The following is an 8215-nucleotide window of genomic DNA, read 5'->3' on the forward strand; positions in this document are numbered from 1 at the left end:
ATTCTAGGATTTCTGTCCCACGTTGCCAGGAAGGTCCACACCCCCGGGAGTCATGTCCCACGTAGTCAGGGGGAGGGTCGTGAGTTTGCTTGTTGTGTTAGGCATGCTCTTAATTTTAATCCAGGTTGCTATTGGTGTGAAACTGTGTAAATAGGACCTTGGAAATTGTTGTTATTAATTAAGGTGTGGCCTAACGTAATCTGGATTACTGGAGGCTTTATAAAGAGGAGCCAGAATATGGAAGTGAGGAAAAATGGAAAAGCAGACACAAGGTGAGATGCAAACCAAGGAATCCCAAGGATTGCAGCAAGCCAGCATCAAAGTGACACAGACTCCTGAAAGCATGGCCTTGTTACGCCTTGACTTTGGATTTCTAGTCTTCAAAACTCTGAGCTAATAGCTGCTTGTTACTTATGTCGACCCACTGTATTGTATTTGTCCAAGCAGCTCTGGAGAACTAAGGCAGGTAAGAAATGTTTTGCATTTTTTACAAATCTCTTTAAAAACTTGCTTAGAATTTTCTCCCATCTGCTTCTGGTGTATAAGCCACCATACATGGTATCACATTTAATTTGCGTTACTATAGTTATGACGGAAGTTGAGCAGCTTTTCATTTGTTTAAATGTGACCTGTTTTTTTGCTCATTTTTCTGCTCTGCTTCAACAGTTTTCTCTGATGGGGTGTTTTTCTTAATATTTTGTAAGAACTTTCTGTGTATTAAATAAATTAGTCTTTTGTCAGAGATGTTGGAAATATTGTTTCCTCTGTGTTGAGTGTCACTTGACTTTATTATATATTTTTTGCCATGAAGAAGTTTTGGATTTTAGACAGATAAATTTATTTTTATGCTTTGCAGGTAGATTTATGTGTGGCTTTTGATTTTTGTTTTCTACTTGAGAGGTCTTCTTCAATCTAGATTTAAAAAAAAAACTCTTCCATGTATTTTTCTAGCCCCTTTGATTTCAATTCTTCATAAAATTTTTCACCTATCTGGAATTTATTTTGAGAATTAGAATTGAGAGTTTTATTTTGTTTCCATATGGTTAACTAGTTATTAAATTAGAATTTATTAAATTATTTGTCTTTCCACCACTGATTGAAAAAGCCACCTTTATCACATACTACGTTTCCATAGATATTTATATTTATTTCTAGATTCTCTCATTTGTTCCATTAATATTTTGATCACTCACATATTAAGGGTAATCCATATTAAGTAAATAGCTTTAAAATATAGTTTAATGTGTTTTGCGACTCATCCTCATGTCATTTTTTTTTCTCCTCAGAATTTTCCTGGCTACTTTTATATTTTCTGTGAATTTTAGAATAAGTTTATCTAGTTCCCCAAAATATTTTTGTTTTATTGGGATCTCAATAAATTTGCAGATTAGGTTAAGAAGAATTGACATCTCTCTGCTATTGTTTCTTCCTATCCAAGGACAGGGTATGTCTTTCCATTTATTTAAATCTTCTTTTATATCTCCTATTAGAACTACAAAGTGTTTTTTTTTTTCCAATGTACCAGCTTAAGCCTTTATATTTCTTGCTACCTTTACCAGTTGCTATTGTTAAGTGCATTTTTTCTTCCACTAAATACTCTCCCTTACCTTAAACTTTTAGCTTTATATTTAAGAGAAAATTGTTTTTTAATTGGTATTAATGTTTTACTTTAAATCCTTAGTTTTTTTATTCATTCCTAGTATTTCAAGCCTTCTATTTTCCTGATTTTACCTTATTCCTCAGGCTTTAGTTTTTTATCTCTTTATCCCAAACATGACTTCCAAGCAGTCCTCAATTTTCAGGCAACTATCACAGTGTGTGCTTTCTACATTATCCATTAACATCCATAAGCTGTGTGTGACAAAAGAGCCACTGAATCGCAACTTATGAAAAAGCATTTTAGTCTCCCTCCAAGAAGACTTGCCTTTCAATAAATCGTTCAATTTGGTGCCTTGCCTTTGTTTTCCCAGTCATAAGTCCTCCTTTTCAGTGACCACCCAGATAGCTCTGCCCTGGGTATAACCACAACCAGGAAGGTTGGCACCTCCGTATGGTTTGGAATAAGAGCCACCCTTGGCTTCTGCCGTTTCACACCATATGATTTTCTGGGGAGGCATGAATCTTCAAGTGACTTGGATGATAACAGCTGCCTTCAGCTTCTCCAAATAGCCCTGCACTTGTGCATTTCACATCATATAGTTTAAATGTGTCAATCACCAGTGTCCATGGGAAGTGTCCCTACCCTTGGCTTCCCCTGGGAACTACCTCACCACCCTCCTTCTCTACAGACCCTCGCAGGAACCTAGGGTAAGTGAGCCCCAGGCTCCTCTGCCACCCTCATTCTCCCCTTCTAGAGCCTTTGATCCCATAAAGATTTCCTTTCATGCATTCTTGGCTGACTATCTGTGTTTGTCTGTCAGTTGCCAAAGAACTGCCAGATAACATCTGTACCAATTTGAAAGGAAGTATGCACCCTAAAACAGCCATGCTTTAATCCTAATCCCATTTTGTAAAGGCAGCCGTTTCTTCTAATCCCTGTTCAGTATTGTATGTTTGAATCTGTAATTAGATCATCTCCCTGGAGATGTGACTCAATCAAGAGTGGTTGTTAAACTGGATTAGGTGGAAATGCATCTTCACCCATTCCTGGTGGGTCTTGATGACTTAACTGGAATCCTACAAAACAGGAAACATTTGGGAGAAAGAGAGAGCAGAGAAGAATGACAGAGCTACAGGAAAGCTACAACAGAGAGTGCCACAGGACCGCAAAGCAGACAGTCCACCAGCCAGCAACCTTTGGATATGAAGAAGGAAAACACCTCCTGGGGAGCTGGAGAGGAAGATAGCAGATGATGCTGTGCTCACCATGTGCCCTTCCACCTGAGAGAGAAACCCTGACTGTGTTCACCACGTGCCATTCCACTTGAGAGAGAAACCGTGAACGTCACTGATTGGCCTTCTTGAACCAAGGTATCTTTTCCTGGATGCCTTAGATTGGACATTTCTATAGACTTGTTTCAACTGGAACATTTGCTCAGCCTTAGAACTGTAAACTAGCAACTTATTAAATTCCCCTGTTAACCATTCTGTTTCTGGTATATTGCATTCTAGCAGCCAGCAAACAACGTCCAAAACACTATAGAGCAGTGCTGCCATAATTATTTAATATTTTATAGCACTTTGCTCTTATTTCATATAAAACAGTGAAAAACTCTACTACACATAAAAAGGGTTGATTTTATTTATAAAACTAATGAAACAAAAATAGGAATCGTGAGCTGTACCCGAAACTTTTAGATTACTAGGTTTGCACAGGTAAAATGTGTGTTCAATGGTAAAAGCAAATGAAAGAAGTGGCTTAAAATGTTGGAAATAGAGAATCAAAGATTATATCCATGGCTCCAATACAGGGGTATAGGAAATGGAGAGAACTTGAACTTGAACATTTGTGGATGAAAACTCTTGTGACTCAAATGTAATGAGAATTTTATAGACTCAATGAGCTTTTGATAGGGATACAGATAACTTTTTTTTCTTTTTTTTGAAAGATAATATTTTAATAGTATTTCTGTTATTGTTCTAATTTATACATATATACATAGTCAAAACTCAAGGCACAAAAATAATTTTCTGTAATTCTTCCACATAGCCCGGTAATCTTCTACTGAAGGCAATTTTGCCGCCACCACCACTGCCGTGGGAGAACATTCGGCAATATCTGGAGTTGTTTTTGGTTGACACCGGTAATGAGGGAGCTATTGGCATCTAATGAGTAGAAGTCAGAGGTGATGCTCTATTTCCTACAACGCACAGGGCAGCCCCAACCACAAAGAGATATTCAGCCCCAAATGTCAGCACTTAGTAAATTGAGAAACCTTGACTTAGAATCTCAAACTTGATTTGTGCTTCCTTTACGTTTTTTCTATGCATTTTTTAAAAATTTATTTATTAATTTAAAAAATTTAACAAACGAACAAAAACATTAACATATATAATCAGTAATCCACAATATCATCACTTAGTTGCGTATTTGTCATTTCTTAGAACATTTGCATCAATTCAGAAAAAGAAATAAAAAGACAACAGAGAAAGAAATAAAACCAAAACAGAAAAAAAAAGATTATACATACCATACCCCTTACCCCTCGCTTTCATTAGCATTTCAAACTAAATTTATTTTAACATTTGTTTCCCCTATTATTTATTTTTATTCCATATGTTCTACTTGTCTGTTGACAAGGTAGATAAAAGAAGCATCAGACACAAGGTTTTCACAATCACATAGTCACATTGTAAAAGCTATATCATTATTCAATCATCCTGAAGAAACATGGCTACTGGAACACAGCTCTACATTTTCAGGCACTTCCCTCCAGCCTCTGGGATACAGATAACTTTTAAAGAGAAGAATTTATTTTAAAGAAAGTTATAGGACACAATTAAAATTCCCTGTTCAGTTTGTGCAGATTCACATGCAAATAAGTCCTTCCAAAAATGAAAATCCATCTCTTGTTTTCACCTATGTGACAGTCCAAGTAAGCTGAGATTTAAGATAAAAATCATTATTGTTCTAGTTTGCTAGCTGCCAGAATACAACACACCAGAGATGGATTGGCTTTTAATAAAAAGGGATTTATTTTATTAGTTCTTCAGAGGAAAGGCAGCTAACTTTCCACTGAGGTTCTTTCTTATATGGGAAGGCACAGGGTGAGCTCTGCCGGCCTTCTCTCCAGGTCTCTGGGTTCCAACAACTTTCCCTGGGATGATTTCTTTCTGCATCTCCATGGGCCTTGGCTGAGCTGCGAGTGCTGAGATGGGGTATGCTGAGCTGCTTGGGCTGTGCTATGTTGTGCTCTCTCATTTAAGCACCAGCCAATTAAATCGAACATCATTCATTGCAGCAGGCACGCCTCCTAGCCGACTGCAGATGTAATCAGCAACAGATGAGGTTCACAAGCCATTGGCTCATGTCCACAGCAATAGAATAGGCAACTTCACCTGGCTAAGTTGACACCTGAATCTAACTACCACAATTATTGTTTAATTTTTCCCTTTTTAAAAAAGACTTTATTTATTAGCGTAAAGTTGTTCATAGTATCCTGTTATTACCTCCTTTATTTCTGTGAGGTCAGTAGTTATGTCTCCTCTTCCATTTCTGATCTTATTTATTTGCATCCTCTCTCTTCTACTTTTTGTCAATCTTGCTAAGGGCCCATCAATTTACTGATTTTCTCATAGAACCAACTTCTGGTCTTATTGATTTTCTCTATTGTTTTCATGTTTTCAATTTCATTTATTTCTGCTCTAATCTTTGTTATTTCTTTCCTTTTGCTTGCTTTGGGATTAGTTTGCTGTTCTTTCTCCAGTTCTTCCAACTGGACAGTTAATTCCTGCATTTTTGCCTTTTCTTCTTTTCTGATAAAGGCATTTAGGGCAATAAATTTCCCTCTCAGCACTGCCTTTGCTGCGTCCCATAAGTTTTGATATGTTGTGTTTTCATTTTCATTCACCTCGAGGTATTTGCTAATTTCTCTAGCAATTTCTTCTTTGACCCAGTCGTTGTTTAGGAGTGTGTTGTTGAGCCTCCATGTATTTGTGAATTTTCTGGCACCCCGCCTAATATTGATTTCCAACTTCATTCCTTTATGATCTGAGAAAGTGTTGTGTATGATTTCAATCTTTTTAAATTTGTTAAGACTTGCTTTGTGACCCAGCATATGGTCTATCTTTGAGAATGATCCATGAGCACTTGAGAAAAAGGTGTATCCTGCTGTTGTGGGATGTAATGTCCTATAAATGTCTGTTAAGTCTAGCTCATTTATAGTAATATTCAGATTCTCTATTTCTTTATTGATCCTCTGTCTAGATGTTCTGTCCATTGATGAGAGTGGTGAATTGAAGTCTCCAACTATTATGGTAATTGTGTCTATTTCCCTTTTCAGTGTTTGCAGTGTATTCCTCATGTATTTTGGGGCATTCTGGTTCGGTGCGTAAATATTTATGATTGTTATGTCTTCTTGTTTAATTGTTCCTTTTATTAGTATATAGTGTCCTTCTTTGTCTCTTTTAACTGTTTTACATTTGAAGTCTAATTTGTTGGATATTAGTATAGCCACTCCTGCTCTTTTCTGGTTGTTATTTGCATGAAATATCTTTTCCCAACCTTTCACTTTCAACCTATATTTATCTTTGGGTCTAAGATGTGTTTCCTGTAGACAGCATATAGAAGGATCCTGTTTTTTAATCCATTCTGCCAATCTATGTCTTTTGATTGGGGAACTCAGTCCATTAACATTTAGAGTTATTACTGTTTGGATAATATTTTCCTCTACCATTTTGGCTTTTGTATTATATATATCATATCTGACTTTCCTTCTTTCTACACTCTTCTCCATACCTCTCTCTTCTGTCTTTTTGTATCTGACTCTAGTGCTCCCTTTAGTATTTCTTGCAGAGCTGGTCTCTTGGTCACAAATTCTCTCAGTGACTTTTTGTCTGAGAATGTTTTAATTTCTCCCTCATTTTTGAAGGATAATTTTGCTGGATATAGGAGTCTTGGTTGGCAGTTTTTCTCTTTTAGTAATTTAAATATATCATCCCACTGTCTTCTAACTTCCATGGTTTCTGCTGAGAAATCTACACATAGTCTTATTGGGTTTCCCTTGTATGTGATGGATTGTTTTTCTCTTGCTGCTTTCAAGATCCTCTCTTTCTCTTTGACCTCTGACATTCTAACTAGTAAGTGTCTTGGAGAATGCCTATTTGGGTCTAATCTCTTTGGGGTGCGCTGCACTTCTTGGATCTGTAATTTTAGGTCTTTCATAAGAGTTGGGAAATTTTCAGTGAAAATTTCTTCCATTAGTTTTTCTCCTCCTTTTCCCTTCTCTTCTCCTTCTGGGACACCCACAACACGTATATTTGTGCGGTTCATATTGTCCTTGAGTTCCCTGATACCCTGTTCAAATTTTTCCATTCTTTTCCCGATAGTTTCTGTTTCTTTTTGGAATTCAGATGTTCCATCCTCCAAATCACTAATTCTATCTTCTGTCTCTTTAAATCTATCATTGTAGGTATCCATTGTTTTTTCCATCTTTTCTACTTTATCCTTCACTTCCATAAGTTCTGTGATTTGTTTTTTCAGTTTTTCTATTTCTTCGTTTTGTTCAGCCCATGTCTTCTTCATGTCCTCCCTCAATTTATCGATTTCATTTTTGAAGAGGTTTTCCATTTCTGTTCGTATATTCAGCATTAGTTGTCTCAGCTCTTGTATCTCATTTGAACTGTTGGTTTGTTCCTTTGACTGGGCCATATTCTCAATCTTCTGAGCGTGGACCGTTATCTTCTGCTGCTGGCATCTGGGCATTTAGTCAGATTTCCCTGGGTGTTGGACCCCACAGGTTGAAAGAATTTTTCTGTGAAATCTCTGGGTTCTGTTTTTCTTATCCTGCCCAGTAGGTGGCGCTCGTGGCACACGTTTGTCTACGCATTCCACTGTGAAAGTTGCTGTGGGTCCTTTAACTGTGGAAAACTCTCGTTGTAGGGGAGGTTCGGCAGCCGAAGCATCTTGGAAGAGTGCCAGCCGGCCCAGGGCCCGAACGCGGGGAGGGTCGCCGGCCACCGCAGCACGGGAGAGCGCCCAACCAAATTTCCTAGTCGGCCCGGGGCGCCAAGCGTGGCGGGAGGGCACCAGCTGTTGCAGCCCGGGAGAGTGCACTGTTCCCAGCCGGACTGGGGAGTCACGTGTTTGGAAGGGACTCCCCGGTCACTGTTCTCCGCAGTCTGGGGATTTCCGACCCAACTCTCTCAGTTGGTTCGGGAGGTCTCGCGTGGTGGGGGCGCCAGCCGCCGCGGCCCAAGGGGACTGCCTGCCCAATTCTGCCAGCTGGCCTGGGAAGGAGGAAGGGAGGGACTCCGGCCACTTGCCGTCCCGCCCGGGAAAGCCCGCGCCCCTCGGTGATCTCACCGGAGCTGGTTCTCCCAGACAGTCAGCCATTCCAGGATGGGGTACGCCGTCCCTTTGATCTCCGTCGTGGCTCCGGGAGCTGCTCTGTATTGTCTCCACTCCTCCAGTAGCTGTTCTGGAGGAGGAAAGGTGAGGGTGGCAAGGCTGTTGAGGCTGGTGGCGGAGGAGCCGGTGAAGGCGGAAGAGGGCACGGTGGTGGTTGGAGAGCCGCCGGAGCAGGAGGGGGAAGAGGGGAGAGGAGGGCGGGCGGGC

Source organism: Tamandua tetradactyla, chromosome 25 (assembly GCF_023851605.1).
Source record: "Tamandua tetradactyla isolate mTamTet1 chromosome 25, mTamTet1.pri, whole genome shotgun sequence".
Lineage (NCBI taxonomy): Eukaryota > Metazoa > Chordata > Mammalia > Pilosa > Myrmecophagidae > Tamandua > Tamandua tetradactyla.